Here is a 9,709-nt window from a genome sequence, read left to right on the forward strand (position 1 = left end):
GTGTAAAATGGAGCAAAAGTCAACTCTCAATAGTGCGCGTAGGGTGCGTTTGGGCTCGATTTCTCTCGCATTTGTTTCACTAGTGCACTAAACCTCTAATGCACTTATATTCATGTAAATATTATTCACTCTTATTCGTCCCAAAATAAGGGTCTAAAGTCCCTCAATTAAAATCGCGCGTGTGAAAACGCGTACCACCAATTTAAGCGCGATAACGCGAAACCTCCAAAAAATCCTTATAACGATAATACTAATAACTATCACTTGAGTATTTAATCGTTAAAATACCTAATTTAGGTCCATTGTATAAGTCTTTAATATTCCAAGCCTATTGTACTCTCAATCGGGTAAAATTTCCAAGCACTATTCACTGTTCTCACTAAACGCGCTCCTGGAAATTAATTTTTGAAACAAGTCACTTTAAAAATATAATGAAACTATATTTCCACGTAATTAGGTTCAATAGGTCTAGAAAATAATACTCGGAATAAATGAACAAGTAAATAATTAAATAAGCTCAAAATAGGGTTTTAATAGGAGTTTTACGAGTCCTCACATGAGTCGAGTATTAACTCCTCAAATCTCCAATAAATTTGTATCCATGCGTCTTTTGGAAAACTATCCACGCGTGAGTAGTATATGCTCACTTAGAACTTATTCACCTTTAATTCTCGATTAACTTTTCTTAATCTGCTATTGTCCGTTCTTAATTTCCCCAGGATAATCATACTCTCGAATATAATATCACCTTGAAACACTCGTGTTCATTATTTCTCACTTAAACAATCCTCTGAAAATTGAAGTTGTTAACGGGACGTTTTAAAAGCATAATGAAGACATTATTCCATACGAATGGATTTAAAATGGTCGTAATAAATTATTTGGGGAAAACAGGTGGATAAATACTTAATTAAACCATTAATATTCGATAAAAATAAGAAATTTTTTGGGTTCTCACATCGGAAATACACCAAACTTGATACACTAAGTCTTCCATGTGTGAACAACATTTCTACCAAGTTTCATGAAAAAACTCCCACAGGAAGACAGTCATTAAAACAACTAAAGTTCAAGAAATGTTCCAAGGCTAATCTGCATTCTCACGTTTCCTTCCTTTTTTAAAAACTTTAATCCACACCATCAACCTCAATTAATTCAAATGTTGTAATCAATGTTCCATAAACATCCAATAAGCAATTTAGAGATAATTGACATCAAGGTTTTCGAAATATAACCTCACAAATCAGATTTGACCATTCAGCCAAGAGCAAAGGAAAAATTTCCAGATTTGAAGGGCAACTTTGGGACATCATTTGGGTATCAAAATGGTCTTAGAATAACACCAATTTTGGTACACTAAAGCTTCCATATATGAACTATATCTCTACCAAATTTCACACAAAAAAAACACATGGAAAGGCAGTTAACATAATGACTGAAGTTTGTGAAATTTTCAAAGCAAATTTGCTAACTCAAGCTTCTCTTTCCTTTTCAAACACTTTGTCTCATGAAATCAGTCCAATTTGGTTCATTTGTGAAACCAGTGTTCTAGAAACATTTGATAAGTACTTGAAAAACAATGGACATCAAGAATTTCCAAACAAAACCTCCCACATCAAGCTAAACCCGTCGGCCAGCATGAAGGAAAGGATTTTTCCAGATTTCCAGCTTTATCACATTTTCAAAATCAGGCCATAACTCACTCAATTCAAATTGGATTTGAGCATGGTTGGTGGCGTTGAAAATTACATTCAAAAGGCTACAATTTCTCAGAAGGAAATGTTTTAAAATTCTATCTACAACTAGCTCATAATTGAGCATCAAGTCGCAGCTCAAAATAGGGCTTCTAGTACAGACGAGAAACAGAACAGGCAACTTTACAAGGTTGTTATGGCTTACTCAGGTGGAATCAAGACATACATTTTATACCGTTGGAAAACCGGAAGTGCCTAGTTTCTAATGCCACAAACAGCACTTGATTTCGACGTCGGAGCAAAAAGTTATGGCCGAAACAAAATCACTGCCAGAGCAATACGGGACACAATTCCAGTTTTGGCAAATTTTCGAAATCTCAACATTTGTCCAACTAAATCAAGTAATTTTTTGATGAAACTTTCTACACAACCTATATTACACATTTACATCAAAATCCAGCCATTTGAACTACAAAAAAATGCACTAAGTGTGAGAACCCTAAAATTTTCACATTTTCTTAGCCTTTTGTTTATTCTCACTTCCCCTTGTTAAGTGAAAATGTGGTAACCATTTGTTTTCAACAAAGGAAGGTTTTGATATTACGTGTATTTGGGTGAACGATATGTATATACATGTATGTGTTGGAAGTACAGTTGAGCGCGGCAATTGAACTAGGATTATTTTATTTCGTTCCCTACATTTTATACTTTCCTTGAAAATATTAAAATTTCTATGCATTTTTACAAGCAAGTACAGTTTTAAATTCATTTTTCTAGTATGAGTTAGTGGACGTTAAATTTGAAACGAATTATCGATGTGGGGCCCGCTAGTGCGATAAATGTGGTGATTAAGAGTGAGTTTTAGATGATATTAAATGTGTGATTAGAAGTAATAATAATAAGTTAGTGAATTGTAAGTGAAAACCCTAGTACGTGTGAGTTAAGGAAAAACGGTGAGAATTCGATATTTTTCTTATTTTCTAGCTCTTATTTTACTTCCGAGTAGACATTTTCTATACTTTCCTTTTTTATATTAATTTTCTAGCTATTATTATGAGGGACTTAAGTTCCAAGACATTTTCGCTATAAGATAGTTCATGTGACATTAGTAGTGTATTTTGAATGTGAGACCCGCTAGTGTGATACACGCAATATTTTTTTTTATAACTAATTGGTGAACTATGGAGTTAATTGCAAAGATTAAAAGTTATTGGGGCCATAGTGTGAGACTTAGCAAAGTAAGATAGTAGTAACCTTGAAGCTTCTAAGGTCTTCCTAAGCTTAAATTTGATTGGTGGAGGAAAAGTGACCTTTGACCTTAGCTTAAATATCTAGGATGTTAGTAAATGAGAAGGAAAACAAAGCAAAAACTCATAGAAAATAGAGAGAGAGGGCCGTGAGCCTTGAGGAAAACCAAGAGGAAAGAAAACTTCAATTGCATCTTGGGTTTGCTTGATTTAGTGAGAACAAGAAAAAACTAAACCGATTAATCATTAGTTTGGAAGCTTGGGAAGCTTAAGGAACCAAAAATTTCAAGGAGTAGTGGAGGATCACTCTTGCAAGGTCTTGTCTTGAGGTATAATGGCTGATCACTCTTTCTTTCTCCATTAATCATGATTAAGTTGGGTATTAATGTTAGAGTTGTGCTTGTGATGCTTGTTTCAAATGGTTTTGATGATTGGAGGGAGGAATATTGAGTTAGGGTTTTGATTTATTCACTCATATTTCTTGTGGGTTAGGTGTTATATGGTGTATATATATGGTATATAATCTTGTAAAGGAGAAAGTAGTGGTAATTTTAAGGTAAAAATGTGAATTATAGCTTGACTATAACAAAAGTCCAGATTTCTGGAAATTCAAGCTTCAGTTCTGCCCGGTTCCAGTTCTGATGTTAGAGGCTGAATTAGGCTTAGCATAAAACATGAAAGTTGTATAGAATGATGTTTTATAGTTTCCTACAAAATTTCAGCTCAATCAGAGTAACGTAGCCTGTGAAAAGACAAAAATACCCCTGACTCTCATAGGTTTAGTCCAGTGGACAATTTTGATATTTCACAACACTAACCGTGTCTGTTCACCCTGATGTGTACTGAATTAGCCTTTGGCCAAAACACAAAAGTTGTAGTGCTATGTCTTAGCTTTCCAACGCCCCTAGAATCACCTCGTTTGGACTTCTGGTAGCCTGAGTTATTGTCATTTACGCATAAGGCGGTTAACAAGCCCGAATGTGAGATTCTGGTTCTGTTATTTGAGATTTTGACTTAGATACACTACAAACTGGACTGAGTGGTCTTCATCAAAGTTGTAGGCCTTTGTCTTAGCTTCCAAATGGTATAAATTTCACCCCAATCCGATAAGCGTAGCTTCGGTTGTGTCCGTTACGCAAAACAACATCAAATCTGTCTTTTGTTTCTTGACTCAACCTTCATTTCCGCACATGCTCCTAGCTTGATTTTGTACTTGTATGACTTGGAGCCTATGGAATGGCTATTGAAATGAGATGATTTTGTATATGACTTTGGGTTTGATTGAGGAAAAGAATGAAGCCATAAATGGCTGGAAAATAGGTAAATACAAAGGGCGTGCTGCCCAAATTTACGCTCGAGAACTAGGTCGATATACTTGCGACTTGAGTAAGGCTTGAGAGCGAATACCACGTGAACCATCTAGGGTATTTACGTTTTCTTTGCCACTTTGACTCAAATAGCGATTTTAAAGTTTTACAAGTGAGTCTAAGTTTTACAAATATTTTACTTATGTCCTTTGGTTTCAATGTACTCTTTTCACTACCAAAACCATATTTATACTTTGTACTAGTACGTATTCGACTTGTCTTTGACTCACCTACATCTTTGATGGTTGAAGCATAATGTGTTCGTTTGATTATTAGGGTTCCTTGGTGATTGAGAGTATTATCCGAAAGGAAACTTTGGACGTTATTTTGCTTAAATAGGTGAGTGTTCCTTGTTGTTATGTTACTCTTGACTATATGCCTTGTTCCATGTTATGGATATTTGATTGAATGTTAAATGCTTTCAATGATTGCTAAAATGAGTTTTCTAGGCGAATGTGTACTTTATCGCACTCAACCTAAATGAATGTGAAATTTTCAATGATCGAATGATTATATATGCATGAATGTAAGCCATTGGCTGAACTGGGCCCTGCCCTTCGTTACTGATCGACTTGAGCCAGAAGCGGACTCGGTCGGGCGATTTAATGACCCTGGGTGAACGTTTGGTATACTCGAGTATTACCTTGTTGTCGGGTGGAGTCCGACCAACGTTCGGAAGGGAGTGAAATGAAATGAATGAACGAGTGGCAATGAATGAAATGAAGGGTTTTACTTATCAAAATACATTTTCAAATAATTGGAGGAATAAGGGGAACGACAGGAGAATGAACGAACGAACGAATAGCTCCATGTGAGCCCGTATCCTTTTAATGAATGTGTTGTTATCGCTTTCCCTTGTAAATGTTTCTTGAACTGGATTGATTATTTGATTATGTGTTCGGAACCTCACTGAGCTTTTAGCTCATCCCTTTAGTTTTGTTTTCCTTAACAGGGGAAGGCGAGCAAGGACGAGAGCTCGGTAGAGACTAGCCTAGACTAGTTTCTTTGATTTTGTAATGGTTCTCGCCCTAGTGCTCGGCACGGGTTGGATGTATGGTGAATTGAGAACCTTTGTATATTCGATGGTTGTACTCCCTTTTGAGATAGCAATGTATATAAGTTGTGCTTTAAGTTTTGGATCGTTGTTATGTTTATTCTTGGTTTATTCTGGTTTCGATTGAGGATTGAAGTGAACGACTGAGTCCCGGCGAGAGCTGGGCAGGCGGTCCGCTGACCCCTTTGGTTCGCCTTAGGGGGAGGTGGGGCTGTCACACTAAGGGTCACGGCAATGGCAAGGGCAGAACGGGTAAAATTTTCCTCTTCACTTCCTTTGAACTTTCTTTAACAATACAACTCATTTCCACTAGATTAAATAGTAATCCAACGTAAACAACATCAAATCTCATCAAATCAGTCCATCAAGCCATAGTGGGAGTTCATAGAGCCCACACACAAAATTTCCATCCAAATAACAACACCCACATGAAGCTACAAGCTTCATATCAAAGATCCATCCACTAAAACCAAGACTAGAAGATTAGATGATTACCTCCTAGTTTTTGAGATGAAACTTGAAATTTTGCACCTCCAAGACCCAAGAAAAACCAGCAAGATGATGCCTTTTCCTCAGATGAAGTTGCTCTCCAAGTGAAGTGGAAGTTGTGTGATGATTTGTGAAGGTTTTGGGAATGAAATGGAAGCTAGAAGATGAAGTTTTTCCTTCCCTTTGTTCCTTCTTGGTGGCTGGACGAAAATGAGAGGTAAGAGATGAGAGAGATGAGGGTTTGCTGATGGTGAAGCTTCTTGGAGAAGCTTGGTAGTTGTGGCATTAATGTGGCACAAAAGTCAACTCTCAATAGTGCGCGTACGCGGGCGTTTCGTGTCCGTTTCCTTTCGGGTTTATTTCACTTATGCACTAAACTTCTAATGCACTTCCTTTAACACTATAATTATTCACTCTTAGTAGTCTAGTATAAGTTTCTTAAGTCTCCGTTTAACCATTCCAACTCGATATACGCGAAATTCCAATTCACGCGCAAGAGGGCGAAATATACGGGAAATTCATATAACAATTATATAATTAACTACTACTAATGTAATTAATTATAAAATAACCATTTTAGAAATAAAACATGAGTCCTCAATTCTCCAAGATTATTATACTCTCGGATCGAATGTAGTCTCGAAAAACGTATACTCGCTATTTTTCACTAAACGAGCCCTAGAAAATTAAATTTACTAACGAGATGGTTTAAAAATATAATTGGGACATTATTCCATATAAATGGATTTAAAATGGTTGAAATAAATTATTTGGAGAAAACGGGTGAATAAATAATTAATTAAGCCATTAAAATAGAATTATAAGTGAGGAAAATTCGGGTCCTCACAGTGGTGCCCAAGGACGAATCAGTGAAAAGGGAAATCTTGGAGGAAACCCATCGGTCTAAGTATACAATTCATCCGAGTAGTAGTAAGATGTATCAGGACTTGAAAGGGGCTTATTGGTGGGACAACATGAAGAAGGAAATTGCTCAATACGTGCAAACGTGTCTCATCCGCCAACAAGTTAAGGCAGAACATCAAAAACCATTTGGATTGTTACAACCCCTTGAAATACCTGAATGGAAGTGGAAAAACATTACAAGGGATTTCGTTTCAGGTTTGCCACGAACACAACGAGGACACGATGCCGTTTGGGTGATCGTCAATCGGTTAACCAAATCGGCTCATTTCTTGCCGGTGAACATGAAGTATTCCATGGATAAATTAGCTCAGTTGTATATGGATGAGATTGTAAGACTACACGGAGTCCCAGTGAGCATAGTGTCAGACCGAGACCCTCGTTTTGTATCGAGGTTTTGGCAAAAGTTTCAAGAAACCTTGGGAACCAAACTCAACCTTAGTACCACATACCACTCCCAGACAGATGGGCAGTCAGAGCGAACCATTCAAACCCTTGAAGATATGTTACGGACTTGCATCTTAGATTTCGGGGATAGTTGGGGCCAACATATGACGTTAGTGGAGTTCGCTTATAACAACAGTTACCATTCGTCAATTCAAATGGCACCGTACGAAGCTCTCTATGGAAGGAAGTGCCGATCACCAATTTATTGGGACGAGATGGGTGAGAAGAAAGTTTTAGATCCAACAACCGTTCCGTGGATGGAGGATGCACAGGAAAAGGTTAAGTTGATACGTCAAAGACTCCAAACCTCTCAAAATCGACAAAAGAGCTACGCGGATAACCGAAGAAAAGATTTGGAGTTCGAAATTGGAGATCTTGTCTTTTTGAAGATCACGCCATTACGGAGTGTCACGGCGCGTACAGGAAAGAAACTTCAACCGAGATTCGTAGGACCCTTCAAAATTCTCCAGAGAGTTAGCATATCGACTCGAGCTACCATCAAGTTTGTCCAAGATTCACAACGTCTTTCATGTCTCCATGCTCAAAAAGTATTGCCCCGATCCAACTCACATCTTACAACCGGAGGAGATTGAGATAGATGAATCACTCACCTATGAGGAGAAACCTGTACAGCTGCTCGACCGAAAAGTTAAGGAGCTGAGAAATAAACAAATTCCTTTGGTGAAAATCTTGTGAAAAAATCACGGGGTAGAGGAGGAAACCTGGGAGATGCAAAAGAAATATCCTGGTCTATTTACGAATCACGGTAAGAAATTTCGAGGACGAAATTTTTCTAAGGGGGAGAGAGTGTGAGAACCCGAAATTTTCTTATTTTGTAGCCATTATTTTATTTATTTGCACCCATTTTCTATATTTTCTTTATTATGAAAAATTTCTAAATAATTTTTTTGAGTAAATATAGTTTTTAAATCATTTTTCTAGTATAAGTTAGTTCATGAGATATTAGGAATGTATATCGGACGTAGGACCCGCTAGTGCGACAAGTGTGATAAATTCGGCCAATTAGGTTAAGTTTTGTATATAGGGATTAATTTACTAGGTGTTAAGAGGTAATTAGATGTTACTTAGATGGATTAATATTGGAGAGACTTGGAGATAAGTTTAAACCCAAAAGGTGACAAGTGTCACTTTCTTATTCCAAGTTGGACTTTGACCATCTTACTTACATTTACTAAAATACCAAAAATTGACCAAAAATCATCTTCATTTGTATCCTTCTTGGTCGAGCTTCCTAAGCAGAGAAAAGAAGAGAAAGCTTCAACTACTTCTTCAATTTCTTGCACAAATCTTGTGATTCAACCACCAAAACACTAAATCACCCCATAAAAATCCTTTTCTAGGTAGGATTGAAGAAGGCGGTGGAGTTGTTTTGAAAGAAAGAAACCTAAGCTACTACCTTTCTTGAGGTGTCAAGGTATGTTGTGTAGAAATGCATAGTTTATTTCCAATAATGGTTTATTAATGACTTGTGGTAGCTAAAAATGTTATTTTATGGAAGATTTCATGACTTTTAGTAGAGTTTGATAAATTTCTAATTTTATTCATGATTTTTCTGATTTTATATGATAAGTGTTGGTTGTCCATGGATGATGGCTTGATATGGTCTAAAGTGAGGCTTTGGTGTGTTAATTGTTGTTATTTGCGGAAAATTTCAGTTTTGTGCGGAAATTTCAGTTTTAGGGTTTTAATTTGGGGCTTTTCTAAGGTTGTTGTGGAACTCTTGATTTGGCTTTGATTAAAGGGCATTGTAACCCTAATAAGGTGTATTGAATGGCTTATGGCTTGTGATTGTAGTTGTGGTTGTGTTGGACGAATATAAATAATTATTTGTAGGATGGAAAATCTGAAATTTTAGGGGTTATGTTGTCCAATTTTTAAGTCTAGGTGATTTCATGGTAATTGGCTTGTTGTGTGTGGACATGGGTGCCTTTAGGGGTTGTCTAAACATTTGGCACCCCTTGTTCCGTATTTTGTTTCCAAGTTCTATTTTGGCCATGTATTAGTCGCTTTGATTAGGTTTATGACTCGTGTTCGAGTCTCATTGTGCTTTCTTGATTATTTTAGGCCGTGCCGATGATCCAAGGCATCCGTCGGGTGGAAACTTGTGAAATTACTTTGTTTGAATTGGTGAGTGTACTACTCACGTGATTGTTATTTCATGGTTTTATTGTACTTGAAATCTGTGACTGGATTGTTTGTGATTACTGCTTACGCTAGATGAGACGAGGGTGTACTTGATCACTCTCGTACTCTATGGCTTATTTGACTGTTTACTGTATCACATGAAATTTTCTTGATAATACTTGAACTGATGTCGTTTGGACGTGTATCCAACGACCATTACTATTACCTATGAGCTCAACCTCATTGGAAGTCAATTGACTCGAGTCAGTAAGGACTTGGTCGAGGAAAATTGACAAGCCATGGGGACTGTTATGAGGAGTCTATGGGTATGAGACCCTTGATTCC

The sequence above is a fragment of the Coffea eugenioides genome, unplaced genomic scaffold (assembly GCF_003713205.1).
Source record: "Coffea eugenioides isolate CCC68of unplaced genomic scaffold, Ceug_1.0 ScVebR1_45;HRSCAF=242, whole genome shotgun sequence".
NCBI classification, from domain to species: Eukaryota; Viridiplantae; Streptophyta; class Magnoliopsida; order Gentianales; family Rubiaceae; genus Coffea; species Coffea eugenioides.